Source organism: Episyrphus balteatus, chromosome 1 (genome assembly GCF_945859705.1).
Source record: "Episyrphus balteatus chromosome 1, idEpiBalt1.1, whole genome shotgun sequence".
Lineage (NCBI taxonomy): Eukaryota > Metazoa > Arthropoda > Insecta > Diptera > Syrphidae > Episyrphus > Episyrphus balteatus.
In genome coordinates, this window is record NC_079134.1 from 75,322,092 (window position 1) to 75,338,100 (window position 16,009).

The 16,009-nt window shown below is 31.2% G+C and overlaps 1 protein-coding gene across 7 annotated transcripts in view; it reads right to left on the reverse strand.

The window, feature by feature from the left end:
• Positions 1-16,009, reverse strand: part of LOC129905200 (protein lev-9-like) — a 560,766-nt gene that overhangs the window by 140,374 nt on the left and 404,383 nt on the right. The gene's annotated exons all lie outside the window — the stretch shown is intronic.

Sequence of the window (16,009 nt, forward strand, 5' to 3'; positions counted from 1 at the left end):
ATTATTATCTTTCGAAAGTACAAAACATTTTGAACAAAAAATATCAGGTCATAGCACATAGGTCTTCCCTCAAAATTGTCAGTGTTTTTTTGTGCAAGCAAAAAGGAAAAGATTTCAAAATCAAAGACATTTAAATTAAATTTTCAAAATAAATTTAATTCGAAAGTGAACAGGTGATTTAGCTAGCCGAAATTTTTTTGGCAGGGTAGACGAAACGACCAAAATTTACAGATAGAAAACATAATCTGCCCTAGCGAAGTATTCCTTCGGAACGGAGATTTTCCGCAACGCATACTTCGTCGCATACTGCGACGACGCACCGCATCGCAATAATTTTACATGCGGCAGATTCAAGATTTTAATAGAGATGTACCTACAAAACATACCGATATATCGATAAGTTGGTATATCTTTCGATATTTTTATTTAAAAACACCTAAATACATTTAAATTGAATTTTTGAATTCGAATTTGAATTTTATTAGCATATTGTAAGCATTTTAAAACAAATATTTTTTTTTATACTTAGAGCCAATTTTTCAATCTTCTAATAAACAGTCAGTTAACTGTTCGACGAACAAAGTTATTAGGCTCATAAACAATCAGATAAAAACATTGAATTTTTCAAACAAGAATAATTTATTCTACAGAATAACAAAAAAAAAATTGTCAAATTCAAAAATATTTAAAATTAAACGTCATTTTTATTCATGATTGTTTTTGTTTTCTTGTGTTCCACTGTATTTTTTTCAAAATTCTTTCAAAACAGCTTTGACAACTGACACAATATTTTTGTTGAGATTATTCCTTAGAATAATTTTTATTCGTCTCTGAAAGAAGCAGATAGTTTTATTCTTAAGAATAAGCTATATCTGCCTGATGAAAAATTGATTTTTTCTCTATTCTTAGGAATAAGTACTAACTGACTGTTTAACTGACTATTGAAAAATTGGCCCTTAATATAATATAAAGGTTAACATTTAATTATTTAACAAAGCATATTTAAAAAAGATATAAAATGTTAATATAATTTAATTAAATAAATATTTAGTTAAATTATGGTTGTAGATAAAATATTAGAAAGAAAAAGTTAAAATGGATTTTAGAAATATAATCAGTTTTTGTAAGGAATTTTCAAAGAGTTTTCAGACAAGTTGTAGTTATCTAATGCTCTCAGGTTTCGGGTAAGGGGTTCCAAAGACCAACAGCGTGCACAAAGAATTGTTGTTTAAAGTTTCTAAATTTAAAGGTAGGTACAATGAGAATATTGCTTCTTTGTGATACTGGGAAATTAACCTTTTCGTAAAGGTAGTTCGGAGCTTTTGTATGGACAAGTTTAAATAGAAATGTAAGTGTAAGAAAACCTATGTATTTGTCAAAATGCATATTAAATACACTATCTGACTGTGCAGAAACATGATCGAAAAGACGTAAACTATATATAAAACGGGCTGTGTTGTTAAACGCAACTTGAAGTTTTCGTTTACGAGCAATGTCCAAACAGCAGAAAATCGGGCTTCCGTAGAAAAGGGTTGGCAGGATAAGAGTTTTGGCAATAATCATTTCCGTTGAAACCGGAAGATAACTTCCAGAAAGAAGAAAAGCCCACAGAGCAGCATAAATTCGATCGATTGTACTTGCCAAATGTGTATCCCACGATAGAATTTGGTTGAGAGTCGTACGAAATCCCCCAAAAAAAATATCACCATGGGACAAAATCTCCGACAAATTTAATGTAAACTGCTAATATCTCCAAGAGAAAATCTCCATGGACAAAATCTCCAAAGAAACAATATTTTTTGCCAAAATCTCCACGAAAGCTTCAAATCCCCAATGTCCAGTTTCTGCTAAATACCAACGCGCGACGTTGCTCTTGCGGCATGGACATGACATTCTTTTAAAGTAATGACAAATGATAACGGTTGTGTTTTTGAAGAACAAATTATGAATGCAATTGAAGTTTTTCAAAAATATTAAAAAATGGAAGTGTCTGTTGATTTTCATAAAAGAAGTTACTAAGGATGGGATTAGTGTTTGAAGAAGAAATAATGGACGAAAAAGCTGATTATAAATGAATTAGGCTATCATTTCCATTCAAAAAGAAAAAAGCAAATTATTGTGTCCAAAACAAATATGTTCAAGTAGTGAATCATCAATCGCGCGATTTGATCGCATGATTCACTACTTGAACATATTTGTTTTTTGATATTTTGCTCGGAGATTTTTGCTAAAGGGATTGTCTCTTTGGAGATTTCGCTGCTGAAGATTTCAGTTTGGGGATTTTGGGTTTGGGAATTTCAGTTTGGGGATTATGTCTTGGGGTAACAGTCACTTGACTGTATTAATATTGATTTTGCACAAAAAAAAACCATATCGTGATTTTTGAAATCCACGCTCCACTGTACACACACTTTGGCAGCTGTCTGTCAAAAACTTTAGCCTTTCTTTTTTTTTTTACTTTTTACTCCGTCATTACCGGAAGGTCATTACATCCATGATGGTTAGGTTAGGTAGCAGTGGTTGTCAGGCAAGTTACCCGATACACTTAGACCCTTATGGATCCATTGTGATACCACAAACGACTAGCAAGTTGGAACTCACTAGCCGAACCACTCGGAGCTTCTGATGAATGAAGATAGACTTTTAACGTCCGTTTTCAATAGATCGCTAGTGTATTCATAGAAGAATTGTCCTAGATGGAGTTTTCTTCTACTAGAGAGAGCAGAACAGGTGCACAGAAGATGTTGAACAGTTTCCTCTTCTTCTTCATCCATGCAACTTCTGCAGAAATCGTTAGAGAACACGCCCATTCTTTTTGCGTGTCTACCTATTAGACAGTGTCCTGTAAGAACACCTATGGTGGAGCTAATATGTATTCTGTTTAAATTCAACAAACCCTTTGAACGTTTCAAGTCTATACAAGTCCATATTTGTTTTGTAGCTAGGCAAGTATTACTCCATATGAGGTTGGTTTTCTTTAAAGCGTCCTGCTTTAGCATAAGTTTGCAGAATAGTGATTGTTCCTTGTTTGGCAAGTTCGTCTGTCCTGCAATTGCCTGGAATGTCACTATGTCCCGGCACCCATACGAGGTTAATGTTAAACTGCTCAGACATCTCCCTTAGAGATGCTTGTAGGGAATTTGTATTGACAGAGGCAATAGATTTAATAGCTGCTTGGCTGTCCGAGAAGATCCGAATATCCGTGTTGGATATTAAGTCTGAGCCAAGAGAGAACCTCCTTAATCGCCAGAATTTCTGCTTGGAACACGCTACATTGGTCTGGTAGGCGGAAGAAAAGACTGAGATTCAGTTTTTCCGAGAATATACCACTTCCTACACCTTCGTTGGTTTTTGAACCGTCAGTATAGAAGTGTAAAGAGTCATTGTCCAGAGTGCTAAGGTCCACCCATTCAGTTCTGGAGGGAATAGAGTTCTGGAAATTATTATCGAACACCAATTGAGGTGTGGTATAGAGTATAGTCTAAACGATCCGGAATGAATCCGAAGTTGTTTACAATGTTAGTGTGGCCAATATGATTACTGGTCCACTGAAGGGTTGCTTTTAGACGAGTAGCTGAGCTTGCTGCAATTTGTTTGCTGAATATGTCTAGTAGTATGTGGAGGGCGTCAGAAGGGGTTGACCTTAGTGCACCGCTTATGCACATACTAGCTGACCTTTGGACTTTGATAAGCTTGTTTAAGTTTATCGCTTTGTCCAGTGCAGTCCACCAAACTACCATCCCGTATGTAAGTATTGGTCTTATGACCGATATGTATAGCCAGTGTGCAATGTTAGGAGAAAAGCCCCATTTGCCGCCAATAACTTTTTTGCATGAAAAGAGTGCCACATTGGCTTTTTTAACCCTTTCTTCAATATTGAGCTTCCAGGTCAGTTTTTTTTTATCAAAAATGAGTCCTAGATATTTAACTTGATCGGATAGAGTAAGTGTTACCTCTTTAATTGTAGGGAGTTTGAAGTCTGGAATCTTGTATTTCCTCGCGAAGAGGACAAGTTCCGTTTTGTGGGGATTAATATCCAATCCACATCCTCTAGCCCAGTGAATTAGCTTGTTTAAAGCTGTTTGTAGCAGTTCTGCAAGTGTCTGTATGTATTTGCCCGAAACGGCAATTGCCACATCATCTGTGTAGGCTATAACCTTAAAACCTTCTCCTTCTAGGTCTAGCAGCAGTTCGTTCACTACCAAGTTCCATAGGAGAGGTGATAAGACCCCTCCCTGAGGGGTCCCTCTGTTGGCTGCTCTACGCGTTTTGAAGTTACCCATTTCTGAACTGATAATCCTGCTGCTAAGCATGATGTCTATCATGTTCTTAAGCGGGTCTTCTATTTTGAGATTGTCTAGAGCATTCATGATTGCTGAATTCCTGACATTATTGAACGCACCCTCTATGTCGACAAGCGACAAGAGTGTACTCTTTGTAGTGTAGGGAATATTCAATGGTGCTGACCAAAGAATGGAGAGCTGTTTCCACCGATTTCCCCTTAGTGTAGGCATGTTGTGCCTTAGAGATCAGACAGAGTTCTATTTCCTGTTTGAGCTACCAGGGAAGTGAGTGTCTAGTAGCAAGTTTAGTGATTCCTCATAGGAGCTAGTCCAATCGCCATTTGAGTCTTTTAGAGAGTTCGGCATGGTTGGATTAGTTGAAAGAATTTTCCTTAGTCTAGATGCCTCAGAGGAGTCTTCAATTTTACTACAGAAGTTCCTCCAGGAGGATCTATTATTTTTCCGTAATTGTTTCTTGTAACTTTTTAGAGAAACTTTATACAGGTCCCAGGGCTATGTGAAGCTGGCGCCCCCAAACTTTTTTTTATTCTGTGTAAAAATTGTTGGTTTTGCACTGTGGTTCGATTGCCCAACGTTAGCCCAGGATAGCCCAACTTTGTTTTCTTGATTGCACTATTTTTTCAAAAGATACAACAAAAAACTTTTTTTCATATCAGAAACCGAAAAAAATTTAATTTTTTTTCCTGTGAAAAAATCCTTAGTTTAAAACCGTGGTTTGTTTGCCCAAGGTAAACTCAGGATAGCCCAACTTTTATTTTTCCTATCGTAAGCTTAGATTAAAAATTATAGAAGAATTAGTTTTTATTCACCACCCCAAAAAAAGTACATATACACCTCAGTGACCCTTTTTTAATTTATAATTAAGAACAATTAAATTCACTGGTGTTTGCATTGCGCCTCAAATGTTTTCAATTTGAATTAACATTTTTACTTGATTGAATGTAGTCCATATAACATTCCTGTTAAAAACCTTAAGTTGACATTTAACATTAAAAACCACAACATACAAATAATTTTTCAAGTCTCAAAATCAATTTTTTTTTTTGTTTGCCATAATCTAAGTACCTAGAAAAGCTACATGCTTAGTAAAATATATCCAAATGTATTTCAAAAGAAACAACAAATATGAAATGGTGTGAAGTGATTGCTTTTTCAAAACACGAAAAAACACTTTTTTCAAAGTACCAACTTCTTAAAAATCAAAATTTTGTTTTCAGTGTAAAATGTATCCTTTTTTCATTTTTCCTCAATTAACCATTCTAATTCCAACTAATTACATCACTTCTTTTCGTTAGCCCACCCTTAGTTTAAAAGTTATAAATGGAAAGATGAAATTTGGGCTAAAATCTAAACGCGAAGTCGTAGAGAATTAACTTTTTTTCCTATAGATAGATGAGATTAATTTAAGAATAACTGCATTTAAAAAAAAATTCTAAAAAATTTTGAAACGAAGCTATAAAGTTTTGTTTGAATGTTGTACACGTGTTGGGGCTGTGACAAAATGATTTTGGGTAAAGGAATTTTTTTTTGACAATTCTAAAGGTGCCAGGTGAAAGACGAGGAAACAAAAAATTAGGCGTCTCTGCGTTTTGAAATATGAATTTTTGAAAAACTCCTTGTTTTTAAGGGGTATTTTTTGGGTAGTTTTTGATTTTTAGTTTTTTTTTTTGAGCGTTCAAAAAATCCCAAACTTATAGGACATGTAGGTTTTGGTTTTATGCATACATGTGCAATTTAGAATCGTTTAGTGAGTTTTGACTGAATAACGGAAGAAACAAGTTTCTAAAAAACACGTTTTTTTTAGTGATGGGAACTATCGAATAAAAACTATCAAACTATCGATAGTTGTAAAATATTCATTCATTCGATAGTTTAAAATCATTCATTCGAATAGTTTTTTCGTTCGATAGTTTTTTATTCGATAGTTTTTTCGTTCGAATAGTTTTTTCATTTGATAGTTTTTTCATTCGAATAGTTTTTTCGTTCGATAGTTTTTTATTCGATAGTTTTTTCATTCGAATAGTTTTTTCAAACGATAGTTTTTTCATTTGAATAGTTTTTTTTATTCGATAGTTTTTTCATTCGAATAGTTTTTTCAAACGATAGTTTTTTCATTTGAATAGTTTTTTTTATTCGATAGTTTTTTCATTCGAATAGTTTTTTCAAACGATAGTTTTTTCATTTGAATAGTTTTTTTTATTCGATAGTTTTTTCAATCGAATAGTTTTTTCAAACGATAGTTTTTTCATTTGAATAGTTTTTTCAAACGATAGCTTTTTCATATTCAGTTACTGTTTTCTTTCAGTCTATTAGATTGTTTTTTTTTAATTCAGTCATAATTTTATTTCTCTACTATTTGCTTTTTCTCTTGATTTCACAATTTAATTGTAAATGATTTTATCTGCATTTGAAGGAAGGACTGAAGGAAGATGAATGATGATACACATATTGTGCGATCTTCCAAATGATATCTTGAAAGTTTTTCAGGACTGAATTTATGTGTTTTATGCTGGAGTGCCCATATTTTCAAAACAAAGGCGGTAAAGAAAAGAAAAAAAAAGGCAGCACGGTGCATGAAAAGAAAAGAAGTTATCCGTCGGTCAGTGCGGTGTCATAAAAAAGTGACAAATGAGAAAAAAATAACTCTTTGACCTGGGAAGCGGAACATGTTCATTGTTCAGCCAGTGTATAGTTTATGAACCTAATTAGTGGGAAAACCCATCTTTTCAATCACTTGACGAAACATGGCGCCGGAAGAAGCAAAACATTCGCACAAACGGCAGGTATATGTGTTAACAAGTGGATTTTGTAAAGGGTTGTGAATGGGTTAGACAAAAATATGATGCAACTGTGTGGTTGGTTTGGATTATTGTAGGTAGGTATGTATATACTTTTGATATTTGCAATTTTGCATGTGGACGAGCAAAAATAAAAAGTGTAAGAAAAGGAAACAAATCCTTTCCAGTGGTCATTTCTCGACTATTTTTTTTTTACGATTTTTATATTATGTACTTCAATGTATGATGGATGCTTCTTTAAGATGAAATCGGATGAAAAGTGAAAAACTTGATAAAATATTATTTTTAAATAGCAACTGAATATTTGATAGTTTTTATTCGATAGTTTATTTGATAGTTTTTATTCGATAGTTTATTCGATAGTTTTTATTCGATAGTTTATTCGATAGTTTATTCGATAGTTTTATTCGATAGTTTTTATTCGAATGAATGAATGAATGAATGAACTATTCGATAGTTCAAATCATTCAGTTACTAACTATCGATAGTTCAAATCATTCGATAGTTCCCATCACTAGTTTTTTTACCGTTTTTAATAGATTTTCATCGTTTTTTATTTTTATCTTTTTTTCTCCAATAGATACAGGAATAAAGTATATGAAGTAATGATAGACCATGACTACGACTATATGTGTGCGAAGTTTCAATCATTTTTGGAACACAATTTTGAGATAACGGTAAAATAAAATTTTCAAATTCAACAGGTTATAATATAAGAGCAGATAGAAATTAAACTTCTATGAGCATCCTGATACAATTACCATTCATTTGGTATATCACACATAACGGTAGACTAACTACAAGCTACACAATGTTAAATCAAGAAGCTTGGGAAAAACCTCAAAACACCAGTGGAGATCTGATGCCCCCCGAACAGCCACCAGTGTGGGAAGTACCGTAATCTCAATCTGGAAATTCGACATGGTTGACTTTAAAAAATTCTTACTTCTCTTGTAGGCATCTTTGAAATGAGATTGATACGACGTACCGTACATGGTATACAATCTTTTATAGGTTGTGAAATAAAAAAATTGATTCCATAGCCTGAGAACATAATCATAAATGTTTTTTTGCTTTTTTTTTTTAATGAAGTTTAATCGAGTTCAAAAAATTCTAGCTCTTTTTGTAGATGTCCCATAGTACTCCAGTCAAAGCGTCATTTGACCTTGCGCAGAGAGGCACTGTCAGTTTTTATTTCATGGATCGATAGGGGTATATTTAAAAGGCTTAAACCCAATTTCTCACCACCTGATCATTCTTTTTAGCGGAGTTATTCACAAAAATGCATTTTTTGGGAAATTTTACTTCTAAGCTAATATCTTTGCTCCAGATTGTCGTAGACCAAAAAATAAACATACGTTCTCTTCCTTATAATATTTTCTATCGTTGTATGTAATTTCATTGTATTTGAGTGAGTAAATACAAAATGGCAGCCATTTAAAGTCAAATTCTTGCTGTTAAAAAACACATTTTTGTCATTATTTCGAAAAAAGCTTGCATTATGATTGACATTTTTCTAATTTATTTTGTAGTCCTATTTATGTCCTGCATTTTACAGAAAAAATCAGCTCTTTATCACCAAAGATGGCCGAGCAATTGATAAATGAACGCATGCAAAACCGGTGCGAAAACACCCAAAAATATCGTTTTTTGGGAATAACTCGGCTTCAGAGTGTCTTACGACAAAAAATGTTGCTATTAATTGTTCGTTACAACATTTTCTATCGATTTGGTGCACATTATTTTTGTTGAAACAAATAAAAAATAAGTTATATAAAGTCAAAGACGTTTTTTTGTTTAGCAAACTTTTGCCTTATTATTTTATAAACAGTGCAAGTATTGGCTAACAAAATAAAATACTGTTGTAGTCCTTTTAGACCAGGGTCGATAATTTTTGAAACCAAAAAAAAATTATAGTAGAATGGAACCCATTGGAAAAGGAGGTGAATATAATGAAAATTAAAGGAAAAATAAATTACGGGCGAGCCGAGTTCGGGAAGTGGGTGGGTTGAGTTTTTAATGGTAAAAAATGGTATATCTCGATTTCCGGCAAAACTACAAATCCTATAGAAAAAAGTTGTATGGCAAAGTTGTAGGTAATAAAAAGATCTACAACTTTTGTATCAACAATTTTTTCACATAACCTCAAAATTTATGTGAAAAATTCAAAAAACCGAGTTTTTGGTTTTTTATTTTTATCTTTTTCAAAAACAAAAATTTTTCTACGAAATTCGGTGAAAACTTACCTTATTATGCCCCAAATACACTGTAATTTACTTGATTTAAAATATTAATTTGTTCACCTTGTTTTGACTTAATACCAAAAAAACACCCTAATGTTCAATCGAAAATTCATGTGTCAAAATATCAGCTTTTTTCAAAAAGTCGGTGGGCATTTCGTTTGTTAAAATGTCTATTTTATGATGGTGTAAAAAAATTTTACATTAGTATACTATAGAACATGTTCTAGTAAATAAATGAATTTTTCACATAAATTTTGAGGTTATGTGAAAAAATTGTTGATACAAAAGTTGTAGACCTTTTTATTACCTACAGCTTTGCCATACAACTTTTTTCTATAGGATTTGTAGTTTTGCCGCAAATCGAGATATACCATTTTTTACCATTAAAAACTCAACCCACCCACTTCCCGAACTCGGCTCGCCCGTAATTTATTTTTCCTTTAATTTTCATCATATTCCCTTCCTTTTCCAATGGGTTTCATCCTACTATGATTTTTTTGTACTTTTTAATGTTTTTGAAGGCATCGGCATCTACAATTTAAAAAAAAAATTAGCTCTCTACGACCCACACAAGCCGAGAAATTAATTTTTTAAAAAAGTTCCAAATGCCCAACGAAAAACATGAGACAAATCCTCTTTAGACCAGGGTCGATAATTTTTGAAACCAAAAAAAATCATAGTAGAACGAGTTCGGGAAGTGAGTTTTTAATGGTAAAAAATGGTATATCTCGATTTCCGGCAAAACTACAAATCCTATAGAAAAAAGTTGTATGGCAAAGTTGTAGATAATAAAAAGATCTACAACTTTTGTATCAACAATTTTTTCACATAACCTCAAAATTTATGTGAAAAATTCAAAAAACCGAGTTTTTGGTTTTTTATTTTTATCTTTTTCAAAAACAAAAATTTTTCTACGAAATGAAAACTTACCTTATTATGTCCTAAATAGACTGTAATTTATTTGATTTAAAATATTAATTTGTTCACCTTATTTTGACTTATTACCAAAAAAACACCCTAATTTTCAATCGAAAATTCACGTGTTAAAATATCAGCTTTTTTCAAAAAGTCGGTGGGTATTTCGTTCGTTAAAATGTCTATTTTCTGATGGTGTAAAAAAAATTGTACATTAGTATACTATAGAACATGTTCTAGTAAAATTCAAAAAATGAAAAAAGCTTGAATTCGAAAAAAAATTTTTATCATTGTTTACAATTTTGGCCTATTTATTCAAATTTACACTTTAATTACTCAAAAAACGTAAGATTTAATGTAACATTGTGTTTGAAAATTTTCATAAAAATTTTTTTTTTACATTTTGCATCGAAAAACAAATTTCAAAATTTTTTTAAAGAAAAGATGCAACAGTTTTAAAATTTTTTAACTTCTTTTGTAGTGAGCCAATTGTTGTAGAAAATTATAAAAATAAGAAATTTATAAAATTCATTCATTCGTGGTTGTGGTTAAAGAAAACGTAAGATGATGAAATTTAAAGTACACTGAACGAAAAAAAGCTAATACTACTATATTATAAATGCGTTGATTTTTACCTTTCTGACCATTCACATAATCACTGGCTCTATATGGGAAAAAAATAAAAATTTTCAAACTCAACGGTATATGATATGTATAGGTGAAGCGGTTTGCACTAAGAAAGGTTTTTACTCAAATCGCAAATTAAATAGGGTAAAAAGGGGCAAAATGGCAAATTGAAAAAATTATCTAAAATCTAAATGCGTTGTTGTAGAGAGTTGATTTTTTTTGCAATAGATAGATAATCATTTTTTATGTTAATGGACCTTTGGTAAAAAATTTTTAAAAATTTAAAACTATAAGAAATCGTTAGGTTTTGAAAACCTTATCAAATTGGGGTAAGTTGAGAAAGGGGTCATTACGAGAGAGGGAAATTTTTCTGGGGAATTCTGAGTATACCAATAGATAGGTAATGAAAAAATAGTCGAGACGTGTGTTGGGATTTTTTTTTTAAGTAACTGGTTTTTGAGATAGAGAGTTTTGAAAAACACCTATTTTTTGCACCTTTAAATTGAACTTTATTTTATTTTTAAAAATATTTTCGGGAGTTCAAAAAATCTGAAACTTATAGGGTGTATAGGTGGAGTATGTGTGAGTGTATGTGCAAAAAATTGGATTTCTAAAATGAAATTTTCCATCAAAATCGAGATGAAGAAGTTTTTTGGAGCCAAGTTTTTTGGTCATTTTTTCCCGTTTTTAACCGTTTTTTTTTCAATCAATTTCGTACACACAATTTTGAGATAACGGTAAAATAAAATGTTGAAATTCAACAGGTTATAACTTTTGATCTAGAGCAGATAAAAATTTTATTAAACTTTTATGAGCATCCTGATACAATTACCTTTCATTTGGTATATCACACTTAGCGGTACATTCACTACAAGCTACACAATGTTAAATCAAGAAACTTGCGAAAAACCTCAAAACACCAGTGGAGATCTGTTGATCATCATATCATACTACTATAAAAATGTATCCATATCAAACATTAATGTGCGTCAATTACAAGCTTCAGGAAAAATAATTAAATTATCCTTATCTTTAATTCTAAGCAAAATTCAAGGCTTTTAGTCATAAAATGAATTAATTTTTGAACTCTGGATTAATCTTAAGAAACAATTAATTATAAATTAGGAAATTAATTTTTGATCATTATAAATGCGATTTTAAATTAAAGATATCATTCAAAGCTTATTAGGGAAATTGGGGAAAGGCCGTCTGGCTTTTCAGTGTTTGACTGTCTTAAAACCAATAAAAAACTTCTTCTAATTAAAATAAAGGGGCATTAATAGTCGTTTTAAGACCCCGGTTTATCTTAGACTGGGGTTTATAAAATGTTATTTAAAAAGGTTAAACTCCAGTCTTTTTTAGTAATAACTAAGACAGCGTCAATGAATATGGCCCATAGTCTTTTTTCATTAAGTTTATTATTTTTTTTAGAAACTCTCAAAATTAACAAAAAACACTGAAAAGAAGATAATACGTTTTGAAAAAAACATAAAAAAAAAACTTTCTTGGCCCCACATGAGGATAAGACCACCCTATCAAATTTTGTTGGTAGACAAATTGTTTCTTTTGTTTTAAATGCAATCTATTTGCAATAATAACACACGTATGATAATATTTTCATTAGTTCTTCCTCCAGTCATTTATCTTTCTGGTAACTTTAACGGGTACCTTCTTTTTTCACTTTTTTGAGCTACCTATCTGATTTTAATATGTCTTTTAATTTTATCTTTACGACTTTACTTCTTTCGCAGAAAATATTTTTGAATATTTACTATCTATATAGAAAAAGAAATGCTAAAAATACTACCGATTAACATGATCCATAACATTTGATGAAAAATCACAAAATTTACTGTCTCAATTGAACTTGCTCAAACTTACAAACGTAGTCGACCACATTGTATATATATTTCTATACTACTATCATGAAGTCGAATTTAGTATTACTTTAAGTCACAACTATTTTGAGGTAGCGATCAGTGCATTTATTTCACACAAATTCTGCTTTTTTAAGCTCCCACTAGAGTTTCTAAGATCGTTTGTCTCCATGATAGTACTATGGAAATATATATACAATGGTCGACCATACCAGAAGGCACTTATTTTATGTTACAAGTGTTGCCAATATTACTTTTTTTCATGCAACAAAGTGCAACGCACTTAACTCTAGATGAATTTTTAATAAAAAAGAATATTAGAAATTGCAATTGTTTTTGTAGGCTTAAATGAAAATATGAATATTTTCAAGCGTATTTAGCAAATATTTTCTTTTCTTTTATTAAATATTTTTTTTTTGTAAAATACGCAGATTTTTAAAAATTATATTGTTTTTTAATGCTTTTGAGTACTTATGACAGTTTTTTTTTTAAGTGAAAACTTCTTTAGTATCGTAGTGATTTGAAACAAGATGAAACGAAAAAGCGACACTAAAAATCAGTTGATTATAACTTCTTTGTTTTAATAGATAGAAAAATTAAATTTATACTGTTGATAGGTAATTAAATAAACTATGACTGTGTAAAATTTCTATTAATTTCATATTCAATATCCTGAGATAATTATCATACAATCAGAAATCAATATTATGTTCCGTCAATAGAAAGCATGAGAGATAATTGAAACAGGAGATGTACCTATAATAAAATTTTGTAGATTCAAAAGTTGAGACTTGATCATCAAAATACATAATATTGTTTAAGTTATAATAAACTTTGCATATAAACAAACTCAAACACACTTTACTGTTAACCCCACTAAAACTTTAACCCCACCCTTATTCCTATAACGTGTCCAAGAAGTAGTTTTTTAAATGATTAAATGTATTCATGTGTACAACAAAAACAAAAAGAAGCAACAAGCACCAAACTACAAACAAGGACCAACAAACAACCAAACACCCCAATAACCAACCAAACAACTTAATCAAACAATCAATCAAACAAACAATCAAACAAACAATCAAACAAACAATCAAACAAACAATACAAACAAACAATCGAAAAAAATCAATCAAACAAACAATCAAACAAACAATCAAACAAACAATCAAACAAACAATCAAACAAACAATCAAACAAACAATCAAACAAACAATCAAACAAACAATCAAACAAACAATCAAACACACAATCAAACACACAATCAAACAATCAAACAAACATACAAACAATCTAACCAACATTCAACTATATACATAAAACACTATATAATTCCACTCATAACCATAGCAGCGAAGCGCTATGCAACGGGCAGGTCGGCTAGTATTTTCTAAACTGGTTGCGATAGAAACTTTTTCTATTCGGTTTCAGAACAGTAAAAAGTGCACCTATCAACCATTTCAGGCTTATCCATTTTCTACCGGACACCCTGTATATATTTTGAGCTAAGACAATAAGCTTTCAGATGGTATAACATTTTTTTGAGAAGATAAAAATTCATATTTTAAGAAGTTGGTACTTTGAAAAAAGTTGTTTGTTATAACTCTTAAACTAAGGGTGGGCTAACGAAAAAAAAGTGATGTAATTAGTTGGAATAAAAATGGTTAATTGATAAAAAATTAAAAAGAGATAATTTTAACACTGAAAAAAACAAATTTTGATTTTTAAGAAGTTGGTACTTTGAAAAAAGTGTTTTTATGTGTTCTGAAAAAGCAATCACTTCACACCATTTCATATTTGTTGTTACTTTTGAAATACGTTTGGATATATTTTACTAAGCATGTAGTTTTTCTAGGTACTTATATGGCAAACAAAAAAAATTGATTTTGAGACTTGAAAAATTATTTGTATGTTTTGGTTTTTAATGTTAAATGTCAACTTAAGCTTCTTAACAGGAATGTTATATGGACTACATTCAATCAAGTAAAAATGTAAATTCAAATTAAAAACATTTGAGGCACAATGCCAACACCAGTGAATTTAATTGTTCTTCATTATAAATTAAAAAAGGGTCACTGAGGTGTATACGTAATTTTTTTTTTTGGTGTGGTGAATAAAACCTAATTCTTCTATAATTTCTAAACTAAGCTTACGATAGCAAAAATAAAAAATGGGCTATCTTGGGCTAACATTGGGCAAACAAACCACGGTTTTAAACTAAGGTTTTTTTTACAGGAAAAAAAATTAAAATTTTTCGGTTTCTGATATGAAAAAAGTTTTTTGTTGTATCTTTTGAAAAAATAGTGCAATCAAGAAAAAAAAAGTTGGGCTATCCTGGGCTAACGTTGGGCAATCGAACTACAGTGCAAAACCAACAATTTTTACACAGAATAAAAAAAAAGTTTTTTTTTGTGATTTTTGAGGTGAAAAAAAATAATTACGTTATAATTTTAAAACTAAGGGTAGGCTAACGAAAAAAATCTTGGGCTATCCTGGGCTAATCTTGGGCAATCGAACCAGATAGGTTTGAAAAAAAAAATTTGCATTTGGGGGTGCCAGCTTCACATAGACTAATTTTTTAACAATAAAAACATCCCTCTCCTCTACGAATTTTTTCTTGTCCTAATCCGACCTACATGCACTATCTTTTTAGAACATACATACCTTGTTATTCAACGTACCTACATATACTAAATACATGAATATAAAATTGCATTTTAACTTAACTAACTAAATAAATAACAATATATTGGCCGCGTCACGTCCACCTTCCATACAAATACTCCACCCTCCCTAATTTAAAAAAAAAATAATCGAGGGCACTCTTAACCTTGCCTCGCTCATCGCAGCTGCGAGACTGAAAATTAAATTTAGACCTCCTATCCTTATGAATATCTATATACTCTCTTTTGCATAACCTATATATTATTGGGATTGGTGATGAATGACCGAAACCCATAATCCCAAAGAGAAAATCCCCAAAGCCAAAATCCCCAAGACAGACTTGGGTATAGACAAAATCTCAAAAAAAAAAAAATCTCCGAGCGAAAATCCCAAAATTTGCTTGATACACAACTTGCGCATCTTTATTTTGGAAAGACCTATTTTAACTCACATATAATTGTAAGCTGTGATAACTTGCCTCAAAAGATTATGCTTAGTTAAACTTGCTGTATCCTTCCAGTATATTAGAATCATTGTTAAGGCACACGGTCAAAAACGAAGGTTCAAGTCACGATTGTTAA